The sequence below is a fragment of the Chiloscyllium plagiosum genome, chromosome 5, assembly GCF_004010195.1.
Source record: "Chiloscyllium plagiosum isolate BGI_BamShark_2017 chromosome 5, ASM401019v2, whole genome shotgun sequence".
Lineage (NCBI taxonomy): Eukaryota > Metazoa > Chordata > Chondrichthyes > Orectolobiformes > Hemiscylliidae > Chiloscyllium > Chiloscyllium plagiosum.
In genome coordinates, this window is record NC_057714.1 from 35,741,447 (window position 1) to 35,755,711 (window position 14,265).

General features: G+C 39.7%; 1 long non-coding RNA gene across 1 annotated transcript; it reads right to left on the bottom strand.

Annotated features, from left to right (window-relative positions):
- Positions 1 to 371: 371 nt before the first annotated feature.
- LOC122550283 lies at positions 372 to 11,675 on the bottom strand. Its single transcript, XR_006311788.1, has 3 exons — positions 11,607 to 11,675; positions 11,405 to 11,512; positions 372 to 445 (listed from the first exon to the last, which is right to left on the bottom strand). It is a non-coding gene; the product is annotated as an uncharacterized LOC122550283 (long non-coding RNA).
- Between the last annotated feature and the right edge of the window lie 2,590 nt (positions 11,676 to 14,265).

Below are 14,265 nucleotides of genomic sequence, written 5' to 3' on the forward strand. Positions count from 1 at the left end.
AGCCATACCAAATCCCACAAATGCAAAACCTTCAGTATACAATGGTTCATCAGTTCCACATACAGGATCAATGGAGTTGGAGTGCAAATACAATCAATCTACTTGGACATTGTAAATAGTCTACATTATAGACCCTGCTGGACCAGTGATTGCAGTAAGTCATGACCTTGTATTAGTCACTGGCCATGCAATCAGTCAAATAGCAGAGACATAACAGAAACTGCAGCAGATTATTCATAAAGCACTTACAAAATTCAGTATGAAAGAACAGTACACTTCACTTCCTTCTGAATTAGTGCAGCCAAAATCTCAGCACTCTGCTTAGAGAGGAAAAAAAAAGATCAAAAGGAAAGACTGAACAACTAACTCAATTGAAAATACCATCTCTAAGATGCAGAAGTCTTCAGGGTATATCTGTGCACCGCTCATAAAGATAAATGAAGAGCTAAGGGAGAAAGAAGGAAAACAAGGTATACATGTTTTCTATCGTAAATCAAAAGAAAATCTGGAACGACTTACACATCCAACAGAGATTATCACTGACAACAATATGTAAACAATGGCACCTCCAGGCAAAGTCACCATCATGACATCTGAATGTAACAAATCATCTGTACCTCATATAGATTGCTGGGCCTAGTTGGGTTGAAAATAGTTAATTTTTTTTGGAAAGGAATATTGTATGTGTACTGTGCTTTTAAAGATGAATGTCTTTAAGGACTCCATGTGGTATGTGCACACAATATTGTCTGTGCCTGTGGCTCTACAAACTGCTGGCACAGAAATTAGTTGGCTTGCTGCAATACCAAGTTCACAACTTGTAATGTGTTTTACTGTTTGAATTGCATAAACACACAGATTTAATCAATCCCTGATAAATGATTGATTATTAGCCCATTAGCATTAACATGACACTCAACATGAGGGTGGCATGGTGGCTCAATGGTTAGCACTGATACATCAGCACCAGGGACTCAGATTCTGTTCCATCCTCGAGTAACTATCTGTGTGGAGTTTGCATGTTCTCCCAGTGTCTGCGGGGGTTTCCTCTGGGAGCTCCAGTTTCCTCCCACAATCCAAAGGTGTGCAGGTGAGGTGCATTGGCCATGCTAAATTTCCCATAGTTTCCAGGGATGTGCAGGGTAGGTGGGTTAGCCATGCAGGGTTACAGAGTCTGGGTGAGATGTTCTTTGGAGGTTTGATGTGGACTCAATGTGCTGACTGGCCTGCTTTTACACTGTAGGAATTCTATGATTCTATGAACACCATTCAATGTTCACTAATGTCCTTCAGGGAAGGAAATCTGCCATCCTTACCCAATTTGGCCTACATGTGACTCCACACCCACAGTAACATAGTTGACTCTCAAATGCCCTCTGAAATGGCTTAGCAAGCCATTCCATAAATTATCAAAATTAATATTAACTATTTTCAAATTGAAATAATATGATTATTTGCCCACAAAGTGTTTAAAATCTGAAGTTACAATTTACCATCCCAAAATGTGTAGATGGTACAAAGAACCGTGCACAAATTGAACTCTGACTTTGATATAAATTATGCAGCCATCCTTGTATGGCTATTCCTTAGAAGGTGGCAATTCTTGATTAGAATCGATAATCAGAGGAAGTAAACCATTAAAACTTATGGTATCCCATCCTTTGGTATCTCTGACCCCAACTATCCTGTTTCCTTCCTGACGCACCTATGCTATTTTAACTCATCGCTACTGTGCTCCCCCTGCCATGCTGGTCAACCACCCAGGTTACAATAGACAGCAAATAATACTTTATAGACTACAGGTGTCCCAACAGCAAGGTCTTGCATTCCAATTGCTTTATGAGTAACATGGCTGGAGAACTAGAACATGATGCTATTGTGGTAAACTCCTGTTATCCAGTGGAGTCAACAGATTTGTGCTGTGCACATTATTGATCCTGACACATTTTTAAAAGAGACAGTAACTTTGCTTTTAGCCAATTCAACCATTCAAACCTTTTTAGTTGCTTAATCATACCCTTTCTAAGTAGAAGTTCATCGTGTCAGATATTGACACAAGCATTCTTCCACATCACACATGTTTGCCATTTCTAAGACCTAGTCCTAATTTCAAACCAATTCTTTTCCATTTGCAATCTGTTTTGGAGTCATAGGGTCATGGAGATGTACAGTATGGAAACAGACCCTTCGATCCAACTCATCCTTGCTGACCAGATATCCTAACCTAATCTAGTCCCATTTGCCAGCACTTAACCCATATCCCTCTAAAACCCTTCCTGTTCATACACCAATCCAGATGCCTTTTAAATGCTGCAACTGTACCAGCCTCCATCACTTCTTCTGGCAGCTCATTCCTTACACACACCACCCTCAACATGAAAAGATTGCCCCTTAGGTCCCTTTTATATCTTTCACCTCACAACCTAAACCTGGACTCCCCTACCCCAGGGAAAATATTACATTAGATTACTTAGTGTGGAAACAGGCCTTCAGCCCAACAAGTCCATACCGACCCGCCGAAGCGTAACCCACCCAGACCCATTCCCCTACAGTTATCCCTTCACCTAACACTATGGGCAATTTAGCATGGCCAATTCACCTCACCTGCACATTTTTGGACTGTGGGAGGAAACCCACGCAGACACGGGGAGAATGTGCAAACTCCACACAGTCAGTCGCCTGAGGTGGGAAATGAACCCGGGTCTCTGGCGTTGTGAGGCAGCAGTGCTAACCACTGTGCCACTGTACTTTGTCTATTTATCCTACCCATGCCCCACATGATTTTATTTTTGTCTTATGTTGGTAGAAACACAGACAAACATATTGTTTTCTTTCTCCACAGATGCATCCAGAGCTCTTGAGTTTCTTCAGCAGTTTGTGTCATTTTCCAAAGCTTTACACCACAAGAAGGCAGCTTATGCGATACGCAGTCCTCAGTTTTCAAACAAGCCATCTACTGCATTCCAAGATAGACTTTAAATATGAGCATAAATTTGGGAAAATTTCACTTAAATATACTGCACCAAATCACTCAAAAGCTCACTAAAGACATTGTAAATCCAGATTAAAGTATGGCTGAATGATTAGCTAATTTATAGATCATCACTGCTTAGGAGAAGCAGTTTATCAGGACTGTTCTAGAAGCATAAGTAGAATAAATGTATGAACAGACCATCATATGATAATACTGCTAACCTTTTTAGTGAAGTGGATCTGAAATGTTATTCTTCATTGTGTCAAAATTTGACATTTGATTAAAAATGGAAAATCAATCTAGAAGCAAGCTGAAGAGATATATACTACACAAAGCTATTAAATGAAACAGCCAATGAAGATTAAGTGAAGTCCTATAAAAATCTCACTTCTGTTATGAATTTTAGTTCTGTCTTTCTAAAACAATTGTATCAAGTTTAAAGGTCTGGAAGTCTCTGGGGAAAGTGCACATTGTGATATTTGCCATTAATTCCACTTTTTTTCTTACTCTAACTTGACTCCCTAATTTCCTGCAAAATTAAATTGAATATAGTGCAGTGAGCTTAATAGCAACCCAGGGACTTTGCAAGTGTCACAACCAATATTTTATCACATTTGCATCAGTGAACAATTTAAACAAATCAATATAGGCTTGACATGAGTGATAGAATTCTGAATTTCAAACCCTTTCTCTGAGTTCAACTTAATCCTGTTCAGAATATGATGGAATTGTATGTTTTTGTTTGATGTCTCGCTCATTTGGTGAAAAGATAACAAGACACCTCAGCTGACATTTCAAAGTTAAGCACAACTGGATCTTCCTCTCGTCAAGCAGTTTTGGGTTCTGCAGTGGGCCTTTTTCTGAAATTAAGTTGCTATTGCATAAGGCAGTTGTGTGAAAGGATTAATTCTGAAACCTTTGTACAGGTCCCCACTGAGTGTATATATGACTGTTTCTGGGAGGAGCTAGTCAGCTCAAAATTACCACTGTCATAGTTTTAATTCATTCATCTTATCTACTGTTAATAGCCATGTAATTAGAATAGACTTGCGATACCAATGTCCTAACCCAATGTAAGATAGTCAACCAATCTAAGATAACAAGACACCTCAATCTTAGTTAACTACAATTTATTAATAGTTATTCTTTTACCACTTAATGTTAAAGAGCACCGTAGCCTACCACAAGAAGGATTGATTGTGTATCTGTCTAAAAGGAAATCCTGGCAAAACCATGTGCCAATTACAGGCATCTCTCAAAACCATCCATGTGGCCAGAAGTCCTGTCCAGTGAGAGCTACCAGTCAATCAGAGGCCTCAGAAACCTTAAAATGTCAGGTAGGCATGAGGGGGAGAAAAGTGTACATTGTTTTGTTTAATTCTTCAGCGTTAAGGAAGGACAAAACAATTGTCTTTCACAAGGCTGGGCCACAAGTGTGTCTGAGATTGTTACATTGACTGCAAGTATATTCATAAACCATAATGAGTTGCCCTAAAAGGGACGGAAGATCCCTTGCTTATGCTAATAATGGCCTCAATGTCTGGCCATGTTCAGTTAGGTAAATCTGGTTCAATCTGTGGGTGAAATGTACAGCTGATAAATGAAGTGCCAAAGGTTGTTAGCAGAAAGACAGGAGATGTTTTTCTATAACCTAGTTTAAATTCAAACACAATCTAAGTGGCTACATTAAGAAATCTCCCTAAATCTGTCATTACCATTATCTTGCCTACAGGGAGAGAAATATTACAATCAACTTTTCATGATTTTGAAATCCTGGCAGAGCAACAAAAAAGTTTCAGGTTATTAAAATGTCACCATCATTACGAAAAAAGGAGTTTTCTTTACTCTATGCTCCTCAAACAAGTTCAAAAGATATGTTAGGCAAGAGTATTCAGATTAAAGTTCATGTTTTCCAGAAGTAGGAAAATATTCTAGACATTATCATATGTTTTTTGCATCAAGTTCTAATAGATGAAAACTAGGTTTTCAGGCTGCAATTCAACAAACAAAATTGCAGAAACGAATCATTAAGTATCACTTGTTTCTAAAAAGACAAAGAACTTCACCATGTAATTATTTAAAACCATACTTTGACCATATCTTAAAAGATTTCCATTGCTGTATGCTTTAATGAAGGCAAAGCATTACCGATCGGATATCTTTTCACCCGAGTATGCACAAGATAGAAATACAATTAAAACAGAAAATACTAGTTACTTGGTATTTGCTATAAAAAACTTCCCACAGAACCATTTCTTTTAATATTATTAAAGTACTGGCAACATCCTTTAAACTGGTCGAGACATGATGGGCTTGTTTTAAGATAGTCTTATTAAGCTTATCAAGGAAAACGTTCATCAGTAAATTATTATTGTTAGTGCTTCCAAAGAAAGAAATAGGAATTCAGAAAAAATATACTAAATTAGGCTGCTTTAAAATATTATTCTGGATCAGTGGTGCTGGAAGAGCACAGCAATTCAGGCAGCATCCGAGGACAGGCAAAATCGACGTTTCGGGCAAAAGGAATAAAGGCAGAGAGCCTGAAGCGTGGAGAGATAAGCTAGAGGAGGGTGGGGGTGAGTTTTACCTGCTTTAAAATATTATACAAGCTTGACATGTGATATTGGAATTTAATTCACTCTGATACGTAGGCTGTGTAGTAAGATCTGGTCTATACTCAAATGAATGAGCATTTGAATGCTTGATTGAATATCATTGCATACATTGAATGGTAAAGGGGATACCTCTGATATTCAAATAAGTCCGATCTCAGTTCCACGTGATCTGACATCAGCATAACATATCTCCTTATGCACATGCTCAGAAGCTATTCTTAAAGATATAATTAACCCTTTCTACTGCATTCCCAAGTTCATTCTTTCTACAAACTATTAAACTCATGAACTATCCATTCAAGTTCCCACCACCACACCCCCAAAGTCATTGTTCCTGAATTGTTATTCTTGAGAATATGTCCTGGAGCAGGTTGTAGGACATATGTGATCCCATTATTATTTCCCTGGGAGATGAATGGGATGACAACTTGTTTTTCGGTTGTGACTCTCACAATGACCTGTCTGTAATGGCAGTGAAGGCAACTCATTAAAAAACCGATTCAACAGAGGACAATCCAAGATACAAACAAACCAACCAATCAACTGAAAAGGAAACAACAAACTAAAATTCTTTCTTTCAAGTCCCTTACTCTATTCCCATCATCACAAGACAGCTTTGCACATGTACTCGCAAAAAAAGCTGCAACATCAAGACCTGCAAATTTCCCAAAAGTTACATACCTTTCTGACTTGGAAATATATTTCTATACCATCACTATCGCAGGGTCAAAATCCCAAAACTTTCTTCTTAAGAGCACAATGGGTGTACCAATATTAGATGGATTTTGGCAGTTCAGTAAGGCAGCTCTCACTATCACCTTCGCAAGAGAAAGAAGGAGCAAGAATAAATCTTTGCCCTGCAAGCCACATGTGTATCTATGAAAGAATTTTTTTAAAAATCAATGGTAGTGTGGAAGGCAAGGAGCTCAAATCTTCAAAGCTATCATCAAAAAGAATGCTGCTCAAAGGTGACATGAAAATTCCAGTGTTTGTTTCAAGTGATGATTTCCACATTTATGTTCATGCAAAAATATTAAAATGTTGTTGCTGGTTTGTAACACGTTTTGCCTTTGCATTGATGCTACAATTGACGTTTGCTGAATTTTAGCTTCCAGGAGCATGTGACTGCAGAAACACGTGGGCAGTTAAAAGCGTCAAAAATAATGCTGTGTTAAGAATCTGGCTGCAACCTGCCAATTTCCTTTATAACTGAAATGTGTCAGGTAGTGGGTAAACCAACCCTCAGGAGAAATGCGATGTCAATTTCCACCTGTTAATAGTTCAATTATGATGATCTATAAATGGTTTTGGTTTTACCCATGAATCACAGAACTCATATAAAAAATAAGCATAATCTGCACAGTTATAGGTTCTGAAAAATTGACAGGAAAATAAGTTAGAAACAAAGAAACTGCAGATGCCGGAATCCAAAGTAGACAATCAGGAGGGTGGAAGAACACAGCAAGCCAGGCAGCATCAGGAGGTGGAGAAGTCAACGTTTTGGGTATAACCCTTCTTCAGAACTGGGGGACCGAGTAAAGGGAACTGCAGAAAAAGGAGGGGTAGGGAGCGGGGTGGATTGGTGAGGTAGTGATAGGTAAACACAGGTAGAGGATACGACCTGGTTGGTCGATGGGAGGAATGAATCCACTTGGTGGCTAAAAGGAAGGGTCAGTAAATGGAATGGAAATGAGGAGAAGGGGCTGGAAAGGGAGCCCGATGATGGGAAGGGAAATTGGAGACCTCAGTTTGAGTTTTCTGGTCTGCAGACTGCCCAGGCAGGAGATATGTTATTCCTCAAATTTGTAGTCTGATTCACTGTGGCAATGGAGGAAGCCAAGGATGGTCATATCGGAGGGGGAATGAGAAGGGGAATTAAAATGGGCAGTGACTGGGGGGGGGGGGGTCAGATCGACCCCTGTGGGCCCGGCTGAGATCTTCCATTAGTTTACATTTGGTCTCCCCGATGTAGAGAAGACTACATCAGGAGCACCTGACACTGTAAACTAGGTTGGAGGAGAGGCAGGTGAACCTCTGTCTCACCTGGAAGGATGTTTAGGCCCCTGGTTGGAATTAAGGCGGGGGGAGGGGTTGGAGGTGTTCCAGCAGGTTTTGCATCTTTTACAGCTGCAGGAAAATGTACCAGGTGTTCGGGGGGGTTGGTGGGGAGAGTGGCATGAACCAAAAAGTGGCGAAGGAAATGGTTCTTGTGGAAGGCAGAGAGGTGTGGGGAGGGGAAGATGTTTTTGGTGGTGGGGTCTAGTTGGTGTTTTAAGGATGATCCATTGGATGTGGAAACTGATGGGTGGAAAGTGAGGACAAGAGGGACCCTGTCTTTATTGCGTTTGGAGGTGGTAGGTTTAGCGCAGTGGGATGGGGAATGGAGGAGGTGCAGTGGAGCACTGTCTGGATGACAGGGGCAGAAAAACACATTGTTCAAAATAGGTGGACATCTGGGATGCTTGCAAGTGGAATGTCTCCTTGTCCAAACAGATGAGGCAGAGGCGGAGAAATTGGTAAACAGGATGGAGTTCTTGCAGGACATTGGGTGGAAGGAGGTGTAGTTCAGATAATTATGGGAGTCTGTGAGTTAATAGCAGTCATCCGTCCATAGACTGTCACTCGAGATGGAAACAAAGAGATTAAGAAAGAGGAAGAAATTGTTCGAGTTCGACCACGTGAATATAAGGGTAGGGTGGAAGTTGTTGGCAAAGTTGATGAACTTCTCCAGTTCAGCCTAGTTGCAGGATGCAGCATCAATACAGTCGTTGTTATAATGACGGAAGTATTGGGGAACAGCACTTGTGCATAGCATTATTTATTATAAGTAGCTTGGACCTAATATTCAGGTACCTGTGCTCAAATTGAGAGAGATGTCCTCCAGATCACTCCAGTGATAGTCTGACATAATCATAAACACAAAGAATGACACACTTGGGGTGGCAGCACAGTTCTACACCATCATGCAGTCGGCCTGGAAGTCAGCAACATTGTCTCTGGACTCCATGAAGTTGCATCAAGTCAAACATGGGCAAAGAACATCCTATTGATTACGATCTACATCATCACCAACCACCCCTACTCCCACAACTGATGAATCCTCCATGTTGCACACCCTGAGTGAAGTTGCGACAGTAGCACAGAATGCTCCCTGGGTGGAGAATTTGCTCATCATGAAAAGCAGTTTGATAGCATTACTACTGATTGAACTGGCCAGGAGTTTAGGTAGCTAGACTGGGCCTATGATAAGTGGTGACAGAATCAACATGAAGGCAAATTCTACTTGATCTAATTATCAACAATGTACCTATCACAGATACATAGACATGACAGCATGAATAGGAGTGATCAGTGCACAGTCCTTATGTAAGCAAGGTTCATCTTCACACTGAGAACACGTTACTTTGTATTATTTGGCATTATCACTCTACTGAATGGGATAGATTCAGAACAGAGTTAACAGCTCAAAGCACATCCATAATGTGAACCATTAGCTGCAGCAGTATTGTATTTAACTGCAATCTGTAACTTTGTACGCTCGCATTTTCCTCACTCTGCCATTACTCTCTAGCCAAAATAGTAATGAATTAACAACGTATTATCAACTTAGTGAAAGTACACACAAGATTACAACCATGCTACATAGCAAAACCGGTATGCTATATACAGAACCAAGCAACCCCTAACAAATGGAGCATATTAAAAGCTTTGCAGTCATTATACATCCATTCACGAATGGTAGTGAACAATGAAACAGCTAACAGGAGGTGAAGCATCAAAGAATATTTCATTCTTTGACGAAGCAGAGGCCTAGCACATAGGTGCAAATGGAAAGACTGTAGCATTTGCAACAATCTTCAGCCAAAAGTAACAAATAAATGATCCCAGGTTCCTCAGCATCACAGATGCCAGTCATCAGCCAATTTAGTTCACTCTACATGATATCAAGAAACAACTGAAGGCACCAGATATATCAAAGGCTATATATCCTGAAAATGTCTCAGCTATAATGCTGAAGATTTATGCTTCAGAACTTATGCATCCCTAACCAATCTCTTCCTGAACAGCTATAGCACCAAGAATGTGAAAATTGTCAGGTATGTCCTGTTAATAGAAATCAGAATAAATCCGAACAGGTCAATTACTTCTCTGTCAGTCAATTCACATTCATCTGCAAAGTGATGGAACATATCACCTACAATGCTATCATTTGGAACTGATGAGTTGCCCAGTTTGTGACTACAGCAGGACCTGACTAAGTATGGCATCGAACAGACTTAGCAAAATTGAAGGTAGTGGGAAAAGACTGTATGCTGGTTAGAGTGCTACTACACAAAGGACAATGGTTGAGTGATTGTTGCAAGTCACGCATCTCAGCCCCACACATTTCTACAGGGGTTCCTCTGTTCCTGTTCTGGGCCCAATCATATTGAACTGCTTCATTAATGACCTTCCTTCCATCATAAGGATAGATTAGGTGTGTTTGCTGATGGTTGCAATGCTCAGGTTCATTTGCTTTGTCAGAATGTGAGGATGAGGTCAAGATTATTAATTCTTTAAAGTAAAAATGCATGAGTGTTTGAAGCAGAGTGAGATAAAAAAATGAAGAGAGTGGAAAATGAGATTAGTTTGTACCACTCCAGCAAAGATCTGAAAACCACATGATTGAGTAAATCAGCTCATGTGTTGGAAGTCTTTATGGTTGACTTTATTTTAACCTTTCAAAACCAAGAGCTTTAAAACTGATCAACAGGCATACTAATTGGTATTTATTCAAATTGAAGATAAGCAATCAATCAGATTTAATTAAATAGTCACACTTGGTTAGGACACAATAAGTTCCCACTTCATTAATATAGCTTTATACAATTGTTGACCCCTAGTCTTGTAATCCCAAACAAATGATAAAGTAAGTAATGCTACTCATTGAAACTAGGGTATACAGTGATTACCCTAGGAAGTTCATGCTGTGTTAGTGCATTTAACGCTTTTATAAAAAAAGATTAGATTCCCTACAGTGTGGAAACAGGCCCTTCAGCCCAACTAGTCCACGCTGACCCATTTCCCTCTGACTAATGTACTTAACGCTATGCACAATTTAGCATAGCCAATTCACCTGACCTGCTCATCTTTGGACTGTGGGAGAAAACCGGAGCAAACCCACGCAGACACAGGGAGAATGTGCAAACTCCACACAGACAATTGCCCAAGGCTGGAATTGAACCCAGGTCCCTGGCAATGTAAGGCGGCAGTGAATGTTTGGTCAATTGGTATGAAATGTGTCCTTCCAGTGCTTTTTTTCCCCTTAATTTATTATATTTGCACAGTTACAAACTTAGAAGTTTTCTCAGTAAGAATGGACTCGTTGGATTAGATTGATATTCATGTTTGCAGTAAATTTGCAGATTTATATCACCACTGCACACATCTAAAAACTTTGCATTTAATCTTGTCAGATGAGCTGCAAGTTTTTTATTAAAATGCCATGCACAGTTCTGCTAATTTTTACCAATAAAATTTAATGAATAATTAAGTACGGTTTATCTACCAGTACACCTTACTTATTGTCAGTTTCCAAAATCCAGTTTAATTCTGCAACTATCAACCTTGAAAGGCATTCTTAGCTTTTGATTTACCAATCATACAGAGCAAAGGTGTAAAAACCAGAAGCTCATTAAAAATGCAAATCCTGGATCAGTTCTTGATTCTTATTTCTCTATTGAACTGTTTATACATCTACCTATCCTGAGTTTAAATGTATAAATCTCCTTAACTGAGATGTTAGATTTTTGTATGTGTATTTTTCCATAATTACCTGCACCAGCTGGGAACTTAGATATTTGATGTTCAACATCTTACAGTCCTCCAGAGTAAACCAAATGCATTTCAAAAGCTCAGTCTTCACAGTTTATGCAGTTGTGGTCTGTATAAAGCATGTAAATATGAAAAAAAAACATTTTAGCTAGTAGTGAACCGACTTTGCTTTGAATTTTCGGGTCATTTCAACCGGAACTGACCCTAGTCTATCAAACTTGAACCCAGATCCAGAACATTGAAATTGTCAAACCCGAGGTCAACAGTGCAAATGAAAACTTGGCTCCGTGTCAACTTTTCAACTTTTAGATGTGCATTACAATTTCCTGTTAAAGAGTGAAAATTGCTTTTACAGAAGAAATTTTAACAAAAACAAACAACGTAATTTAGCGGTGAGATACTATGTCTCAGCAGAAAATGTACTTTAATGAAGTCACTGCTAAATAAATCGGAGAAACGCTAAACAATATAAAGTGCAATAATTCCCTCTATCCCCTCTCTGATTTTCTACAAAGTGAACATGTGGCAAGAACACACAAAAAAACAAGTTGCTTTCTTCTGGTAAGAAGCTCTTATCATTACAGGCCGACCAACTGAGCTGATGCAAAAATATTTAATTGATTGTTCAGTGCTAATTGTCAAAAATGTAAAGGAATGTTGATTTGGAAACTTAATATACAAAAGGAATACATTTCTGAATTTGCTCACTTTGCAGTGATAAAGGGACATAGTACTAATTACAGTATGGGTTCTATGTAGTTGGAATCGTCAGAAAATCATGCACAACACGTTTTTTTGACTCACTATCTTCCCTGACAAGCCTCCCCAAGGTAGCATAAAGTCAGAATTTAGTCCTCCCAAATATTAGGCAATGTTTGTTCATGACTGAGGATTATATCGGGTAGGGTAGAACTGGATAGATTTATGAATTGAGAGAGATATTCACATCAGCCTAGAAACTAAGGACGAAAAATGTTACCACTGGCTTCCAGACTGAGAGTGAAGTTGGTACGTTTTTAATAAACTTTAGTTTTCCTGTTTTGCTTATACCTCTTTAAGGGGCACAAGTTTTGTGATCTTTTGCTCTGATCTGAGTTTGACCCCAATATTCACCCTGTATAAGGGAAAAGTGCTGAAAAATGTGTTGCTGGAAAAGCGCAGCAGGTCAGGCAGCGTCCAAGGAGCAGGAGAATCAACGTTTTGGGCATAAGCCTTCTTCAGGAAATGTCGATTCTCCTGCTCCTTGGATGCTGCCTGACCTGCTGCACTTTTCCAGCAATACATTTTTCAACTCTGATCTGCAGTCCTCACTTTCTCCCTGTATAAGGGAAAAGCACAGCTTTCTATTTGGCCATTATGTGGCCCACAGAGGGTTCCTAAGTGGCAATGGCTTGGCCTCAGCAATTGGCATTCAACCTTCACCAAACACCCCAACTCCTGCCAGAGCAATCATGGCTAATCATACACAAGCTGAACTTGGTCTTGGGACCACTCACAAAGACTAATGTTGCAGCCTGTTTTAGAGCTGCAGATTTGTTTTGTTCCAGTACACCCCTTATCAGTTCTGAAATGCCCACTGTGTCATTCTTTGAAATATACTTCAAGATTGTGAGATTTCATAATTTTTGGGGGGATTTGCTGTACTCAGCAATCACCAATATCTATTTTCCTTGACATTTTCGTCAGCATGTTTGACTCACTGGGACCAACACTAAAAATGACATCTTCACATCCCAAGTTGACCACCATGTTGTGTGTGCTGTGGACCATATCTTCTCAGGATATGAGTTATTTACAGGATCACAACATCTAATGTGTGAAACAGTAGCCATCTTCAGTTCTAATAAGAAAAATCTTGGAGAGTAAACAAGATGTAGCTTTTTGCTTCTCTGTGGCTATTCAATTTATTGGAATAGCTTCTGCATTATTACAAAGATTGTTGAGAGAACCTGGTCGCAGGTCTATCTCCCATAAAATTCCACATTACTGTAACACCATCTCCCTTGACATCAGTATGGTCAGTAGTGTTTATGTCATTCGATCAAGTTTTAACCGTTTCAGATTATTATAGGCTCATAGACAACAGTACTCCCAATTTGTCGTATGATTCTTAACAGAATATGCATTCTCCAACACATGTGGACTACAACTAATTATTTTAAAAGATGCAATTCTTTTAGGAATAACAACAAGTAACTGATTACTGTCTTGAACAATGATGAGGAATATAAGCCATTCAGTGACTGGTCACTTCAGGTCAAGTATCTTATCGGATGCCAGTTAGTTACTTTGCAGCGGGCTCTACTGTATCACAGATGGATGGTAAAAAAAAATTGTTTATGAGAGTATTTGATGTTATTAAATGAGAAAGTATCTATCATACATCCCAAGTTTGTAATGGGTAATGTATGAGATGAAGAGAAAACCAAGAATTTTTATGAACATTTTATAACTTTAAGGTGCTGCAGTTTGGAAAGGCAAATCAGGGTAGTACTTATACACTCAATGGTAAGGTCCTAGGGAGTGTTGCTGAACAAAGAGACCTTGGAGTGCACGTTCGTACCTCCTTGAAAGTAGAGTCACTGGTAGATATAGGAGAAAGTGAGGACTGCAGATGCTGGAGATCAGAGCTGAAAAATGTGTCGATATAAAAGTGCAGCAGGTCAGGCAGCATCCAAGGAGCAGGAGAATCGACGTTTCGGGCATAAGCCCTTCTTCAGGAATGAGGAGGGTGTGCCAAGCGGGCTGAGATAAAAGGTAGGGAGGAGGGACTTGGGGGAGAGGCGTTGGGAATGCAATCGGTGGATGGAGGTTAAGGTGAGGGTGATAGGCCGGAGAGGGGGTGGCGGAGGAGAGGTCAGG